Source organism: Gossypium hirsutum, chromosome A13 (genome assembly GCF_007990345.1).
Source record: "Gossypium hirsutum isolate 1008001.06 chromosome A13, Gossypium_hirsutum_v2.1, whole genome shotgun sequence".
Lineage (NCBI taxonomy): Eukaryota > Viridiplantae > Streptophyta > Magnoliopsida > Malvales > Malvaceae > Gossypium > Gossypium hirsutum.
Window position 1 is genome coordinate 96,952,960 of NC_053436.1, and position 7,632 is coordinate 96,960,591.

The 7,632-nt window shown below is 34.8% G+C and overlaps 2 non-coding genes across 2 annotated transcripts; one reads left to right on the forward strand and one right to left on the reverse strand.

Annotated features, from left to right (window-relative positions):
* Positions 1–370: 370 nt before the first annotated feature.
* Positions 371–477, forward strand: LOC121212766 (small nucleolar RNA R71). The gene has a single exon (XR_005908140.1). It is a non-coding gene; the product is annotated as a small nucleolar RNA R71 (small nucleolar RNA).
* A 6,660-nt stretch (positions 478–7,137) lies between these two features.
* On the reverse strand, positions 7,138–7,244 carry LOC121213133 (small nucleolar RNA R71). The gene has a single exon (XR_005908502.1). It is a non-coding gene; the product is annotated as a small nucleolar RNA R71 (small nucleolar RNA).
* Between the last annotated feature and the right edge of the window lie 388 nt (positions 7,245–7,632).

A 7,632-nucleotide genomic window follows, 5' to 3' on the forward strand; every position in this document is an offset into this window, starting at 1 on the left:
GTTGACTTGTTCCTCTTCGGTTGTAGGATTGAAGGATTGATATTCTGTATGTACACCTCCTCCACTTGAGTCACACCTCATTACTGGATGTACCTGCGCAAAACCAAGTAAACCATCAATCTTTTTATTAAGAAGTTCTACCTGATTTGACAGCATAGTAACTGTGTCAACGTTATAAACGCCGGATGTTTTTGTTGGCTTAGTCCTCATGACTTGCCATTGATAGTTATTCAGTGTCATTTCTTCAATGAATTCATAAGCCTCTTCAAGTGTTTTGTTGTTGATGGTTCTTCCAGCAGTTGCGTCAATCATCTGTCATGTCGTGAGATTTACACCATTGTAAAACGTTTGAACTTGCAGCCATAGAGGTAACCCATGGTGAGGGCACCTTCGCAATAGATCCTTGTATCTCTCCCATGCATCGTAAAGTGTTTCTAAGTCCATCTGCACAAAAGAAGAGATATCATTACGTAACTTAGTCGTTTTAGCCGACGAAAAATATTTTAGTAGAAATTTTTTGGTCATTTGTTCCCAAGTAGTGATAGACCCTCGTGGTAACGAGTTCAACCACTGTTTAGCTTTGTTTCTCAGTGAAAAGAGAATAACCGAGGGCGAATGGCATAATCAGAAGTGCCATTAACTTTGAAAGTGTCGCAAAACTCCAGAAAATTCGCCAAGTGAGTGTTGGGATCCTTATCCTGCAAACCATCAAACTGAATAAACTACTGTATCATCTAAATTGTGTTAGGATTCAGTTCGAAATTATTCGCAGCAATAGCAGGTCTAACTATACTTGACTCAGTTCCTGTTAAAGAAGGTTCAGCATAGTCATACATAGTACGTGGAGCAGGATTTTGATTAGCCGCAATTGCAGGAGGTAGCTGATTGCCTTGGTTTTCAGACATCTCTTCGGTTAGATGTTGAGTATCGTCTTCTTACTCGTTCTCTGTGTATCTTAAGCTTCGCCTTATTTCTCTTTGGTTTCTACGAACTGTGTGATCGATTTCTTCGTCAAAAAGTAATGGTCCCAACAGGTTCCTTCTAGTTATAAACTATAAAAACCTGTCAAGAGAAAGAAAAATTAAATTAATTAGTAATAATTAAATTAAATTAAATTGCAAGAAAAATAAATGGCTAAAGTTATAAAAATTGGGTGTTCCTAATATTTTAGTTCCTCGGAAACGGCGCCAAAAACTTGATCGCGAGGTTTCGTGATAGGTTTTAAATATTTATAATTACTCGTTCTTGAACTAACTATTATCGCGATGTAGGTAAGTGTACCTATCGAATAGTAGTATAGTTTTAGCAAGACCGGATTGTCGAATCCAAAGGAACTAAAAGTACTAGTAATGACTGTTTTTTTATTATCTAGCCTAGGAATATAGAGGTTTTGTTTTAATTAACTAATTATCTGAACTAAGAACTCACAGAGAAAAGAATTGGGGAATTGCTTTTGGGAAAAATCGATTGACTTAAGACAATACCTAAGGACAAATCCACCTAGACTTTACTTGTTATTTTGGTTCCGAATCGGACGATTTATTCATTCAACTTGTTCCGAAGAGATCCCTAAGTTTTGTTATTATCCCTATTCAAGACTAATAACGTCTAATCCCTAGATTGAATAACCGAGACTTTTCTCTAATTAACATTCTAGGGTTGCATTAACTCGATCTATGGATCTCCTTATTAGGTTTCACCCTAACCCGAAAAAATCATATCACCCTATTTCTAGGCGCGCAATCAAATCTGCTTAATTATGACAAAAGTACTCTTAGACAGGGTCTATTCCTCCTCTGAATAAGAGCATGTCTTGAAATAGTATCTTAGGATATCAAAACAAGAATTAAGAACACATAATTCAGAACAAGTTAAATATTTATCATACGATTCAGAAAATAATAACAAGATTCGTCTTAGGTTTCATTCCCCTTAGGTATTTAGGGGTTTTAGTTCATAACTAAATAAGAAAACATCTTAGAAGAATAAAGAATACAAAACATAAAGAAAACCCAAAACTCCTGAAGGGAAATTGAGGAGAGATCTCCAGTCTTGATAATGAATCTGACTTCTCAGATGGATCAATCGGCTTCCTTGGAGTAATTCCTTACCCCCTATTCTCTGTCTCCCTTTTCTCCTCTTCTAGGGTGTATTTATAGGCTTTGGAATGCCTATGAGCCCTCAAAAGTGGCCTTTTCCGAATCGGACTTAACTTGGGCTTGGTAGGAACACGCCCGTGTGACATACCTGTGTGCGATTACTCCAGGCCGTGTTTGAGCCTGCCAAATTGACACGGCCGTGTGGTATGTCCGTGTGAGGAGGTCCAGGCCGTGTTGATTTCATACGTTGGCCCATTTTCTCCGTTTTTGGCCCATTTTTTTGTTCCTTTCACTCTCCTATGCTCTCCTAAGTATAAAACATGAAATGAAAGCATTAAGAGCATCGAATTCACCAATTCTAATGAGAAATCATCCATAAAATGCATTAAACATGTGGTAAAAATATGTATAAATTACGGTTTGTCAAGTCTCAACTTGTTTCTAATACACATTTTGGGCCCTCGGGGCTCATATAAAGGACAATATGATTGAACATGATTGATTTCTGATATGAATAGTAAATGATATGAAATAATTGTATTTGATTTGTTAATTCAGATAATGCTCTATAACCCAGTTCTGGCAACGGAAATAGGTTAGGGGTGTTACATCTCAAAAGTCATTAGCCAGCACCTAATCATGAAGTTCACATCAAGGAAGCTCACTACTGTGAAAGGTGTACCTGATCACATCAACAAGATGAGAGATTTAGTAACTCTATTGAGAGCATTTAAGGTTGAAATATTTGAATCTTTCCTGGTGTACTTTATATTGGGCAGTCTTCCACCTTAGTATAGGCCATTTAAGATCTCCTATAACATACATAAGGATAAATGGTTTATCGATGAGCTTTTGACCATGCGTGATCTGGAAAAGGCTAGACTTATACTGGAGATTGGAGAGAGTGCATTGGCAGTTACTTAAGGAAAAGAGACGATCCAAGCTAAGCAAAAGGAGAAGGCTAGAATGCAACCCCAAGTTGACATAAATAAAGAGTCCAGGTGTTGCTTTTCTAAAAAAAGGGACACTTAAAGAGGACTGTGTCAAGTTTAAAAGCTGGCTTGAAAAAAAAAGGTAAATTAATATCACTTGTTTGCTTTGATTCAAATATGGTTGATGTTAATTATAACACATGGTGGATTGATTCTGGTTCTACAATCCATATATCAAATTCCTTATAGGGATTAAGAAGCCTGAGGTAACCATTGGGAGCTAAGCGACACATCTATTCAGAAAATAAGATGGAGTTGTATGTAGAAGTAATTGGAACATGCGAATTAGTGCTTAGGAGTGAACTTGTTTTAATTTTAGAAAAGACTTTTGAATTCTCTGTTTTTCTAAAAATTTAATTTCTATTTCAAGACTTGTACCTTTTAGGTATTGTTTTAGTTTTTCAAATACTGGTTTTAGTTTATTTTATAAAGTTGAACTTGTTGAGAAATGATGTTTTATCTAATGGTCTTTACTTTCTTAATTTGCAAAATAATGCCACTCATAATGTCATGCACGTTCAAACTGGTACTAAACGTTGTGTTATAAATGAAGATTCATTTATTTTATGACACTAGAGATTAGGACACATCTCCATTGAAAGGATTAAGAGATTAGTAAATAACAGGGTACTCAATACTTTAGATTTTACTGATTTCAGTACTTGTATAGACTGCATTAAGGGCAAGCAGACTAACAAGTCCAAGAAAGGTGCCAAGAGGAGTTTGACTATATTAGAAATCATTCATTCTGATATATGTTGCCCAGATCTAGATGTGCAAGGTTAGAAATACTTCATCACTTTCATAGAGGATTACTCACGATACATGTATTTCTACATGCTTCATAACAAGAGAAATGCATTAGAAGCTTTTAAAGTTTTCAAGGCTAAAGTAGAAAAACAATGCAGTAAGCAAATCAATATTGTGAGAATCGATAGAGATGGTGAGTATTATGGTAGATACATTGAGGATGGACAAGCACTTGGTCCATTTGCGAAGTTTCTTTAAGATAACAGTATAGTTGGCCAATACACCATATCAGGCTCACCTAATCAGAATGGTGCTTCAGAAAGAAGAAACCAAAATTTAATGGACATGGTGCGAAGTATGCTTAGTGTCTTTAAGCTGCCTAAGTCCTTTTGGGTTGAAGCCTTCAAAAAAAAATTATATATATATTAAACTGAGTTCCAACCAAGGCTATTCCAAAGACACCTTTTGAGTTGTTTAAAGGTTGGAAATCGAGTTTGTGACATATACGCGTATGAGGATGCCTGTCTAAAGTAAGAATTTATAATCCAAAAGAAAAGAAACTAGACCTAAGGACCATTAGTGAGTATTTCATTGGTTATGCCGAAAGGTCCAAAAGATTCAGATTCTATTGTCCATTACATAGTACTAGAATTATGGAATCCGAAAATACAAAATTTCTTGAGAATGACTCAATCAATTGGAGCGATCTATCTCAGGACACGATTCACGTAGGTCAATGGAAACACAAAAATATACACATTTTTCATGCATTTTAAACTCAAATTCATGCAGTTTCGGTAAAATATTTGTCAAAAAAATAATTATTATAAAATAATTAAATTAAACTCAAATTATGAACATGTTGAATTTTAATTAATTTTATATCAAAATTTGATTAATTTTGATTATTTTTGACAGATTTGCACAAAAAGCGAAAAACGGCTCGGCAGACACTGCTAGAAGCACAAAACCGAGAAGCAATTTTGAAGCATCAAGGAAAAATAATTTTTCAGCCTAAGAAGGTCTAAATTATGTGTATTAATTCATAATATAATTAATTTTAATTTTAATCCAATTTAATTTGGGTTAAATAAATTATTATTAATTAATTATGAAAAGTGACCCAGTTGAGCTGAACCGAGAAAACCGAACCAATTGAGCACTGAGTAGCCCAAAACCGTCCTACATGCTAACCCAATCAGCTTTCTTGGCTGATTATTTGACTTGAAAAATGATCCTCAAAGACTCTTTCAAATTGCATTCAAACCCCTCCACTATTTGTGCCTTTTTAGATTTGCCACTGCCTTAAAATAGCAAGTTTGAATTCTTAAAACTTGCCACATGTGTGGCCGGCCATGGGGTGGACTCTATGGTTACTGATTTTTGCTAATTTTAGCAGCCATATCAACCTATAAATACCCCCTTGTATGCTTATTTCAAACACATCCCAACCTTTCTCAACTCTTCACTTCTCTCTCATTTTTCTCTCTTTATTCCCTTCCATTTTTCTTCATTCTCTTTCCCTATTCCCTTTCCGATTTTACCTCTTGAAAAAGATTCAATCAACCACCATTTGGAGCAACATTCAAGTGTTCGTAGAAGCCTCAGTTTGACAAGAACAAGCGAGAAGGAAGAGTGGAGCAAACTAGTCAAGCCACGGAGAAAACACCGGATTTAATTCTTGTTCCCTGTCCTTTTAATTTTGTTATTGTTATGATGAATATTTCTTTGAATATTTGTGATGTTGATATGTTTAATTTAATTGATATGAGTTAAATTTAATTCGTGTTAGGTTGATTGCATTTCATCTACTTAATTTATTAAAATTGTGTTTGTATTGTTATATGCCTCGGTAAGATGATTGATTAAGTAAAATCATGACGAAGTTATTCTTGCATTAATTGTAAAGTAACTAATGAATTAATTATTTAAACGGATTGAAATTGTAACTAATTGACACGACACTTAATCAGTGCATGTTTAATCATCTAAGGTAGCTAAGGGTTAAATTAGCAACGGTATCTAGCGATACATTAGCCTTGCATAACTTGCAAGATTATTGTGATTAAACTGTTTCTAGGTAGAAATACATTGTTACCTCACGTAATCTTTTATATGCTTATGAGATTGAATTAATTGATTGAATTGGCATAGAGATATGTATAAGAGATTATTTTAATTTCATAAGTATGTATGTGCATTAACACATTTGCCTACTAAAATTTGTTTAATCGGTTGTATTGACATAGAGATATAGTTAAGAGATAAATGGATTTTGGTAGGTAAGTATGTCCATAAGTTAGCAAATTACCCAGTTGCCGTGAATTTAGTCGTAACAACATGAACATAAGTTTAATAATTCTAAGTTAAGAAATATAATTAATCTAACACAATTATGTCATCTTGATTAAAATAATTTTTTGAAATCGTGCATTGGAACTTTTATTTTCTCTTTATTTATATTAATTAGTTAAAAATCTTAGTTTTTAATCACCTCCTCAAATCAAAATATTTTTCTTCACCAAAGTGTTTTAAATTGCATTCATAAATAAATTTTTTCACGGTCTTTGTGGGTATGATAACTCGACATTTACTTGTCACTTTATTACTTGTTGCGATTGTGTACACTTGCAGATTTTTATCGTTCCAAGTAAATGTCATTATTTTTGAATTTGCTAGTTTTGAATTTCGGTTTATTTTTCTATTCAATTTTAACTTTATTAATTTTTCTGTGGTTATTTCAGGTGTTTATGAGTATTGAACGAATTATCGATTTACTCCCCGTAGACCCTAAGATTGAGAGAAATTTTCAATAGCTAAGACAACAAGCAAGTCAAAGAAGGATCGAAGAGATAAACCTTGAAAATTTGAATCAAGGAAACGGAGCAGATCCTGCTCAAAATCCTATCCTTATTGCTAATGATAGGGATAGAGCTCTAAGACACTATGTCGTGCCAGTGTTTCATGATCTTAATCCATGTATTAGGAGTCCAAAAATTGAGGCACAACAATTCGAGCTGAAGCCAGTCATGTTCCAAATGCTTCAGACAGTGGACCAATTCAGTGGAATGCCTACCGAAGATCCTCATCTTCACTTAAGACTGTTTATAGGGGTGAGCGATTCTTTCATGTTAGGCGGAGTACCCGAAGATGCATTGCGATTAAACCTGTTCCCATATTCGCTAAGGGACAGAGCTCAAGCCTGGTTGAACCCATTTCCACCAAATTCAATTTCCACATGGCAAGAGCTAGCAGAAAGATTCCTTATGAAGTATTTCCCACCTAGCAAGAATGCTAAGTTGAGGAACGAGATCACTACTTTTGAACAATTGGATGATGAGTCCTTGTATGAGGTATTGGAAAGGTACAAAGAATTATTACAGAAGTGCCTTCATCACGAAATCTACATTGCATCCAACTTGAGACGTTTTATAATAGTCTCAATGCACACACGAGGATGGTAGTAGACGCTTCTGCTAATGGTGCTCTCCTTTCTAAGTCTTATAATGAGGCTTATGAAATAATTGAGAGGATTGCCAAAAACAATTATCAATGGCCAACTAATCAAACAGCGTCAGGAAGATGAGTCGCTGGAATACATGAAGTAGACGCTCTTACTTCACTCGCACCTCAGGTATCCTCAATATCCTTAATACTTAAAAATTTTACCACTAATGGGTTTAATAGTTTTGCAGCATAGCCACCGAATTAATTTGAAAATGTAGCCTGTGTCTATTGTAGGGAAGGAAATTTGTTCGAAAAATGTCCATCGAACCCAAAATCCGTGTATT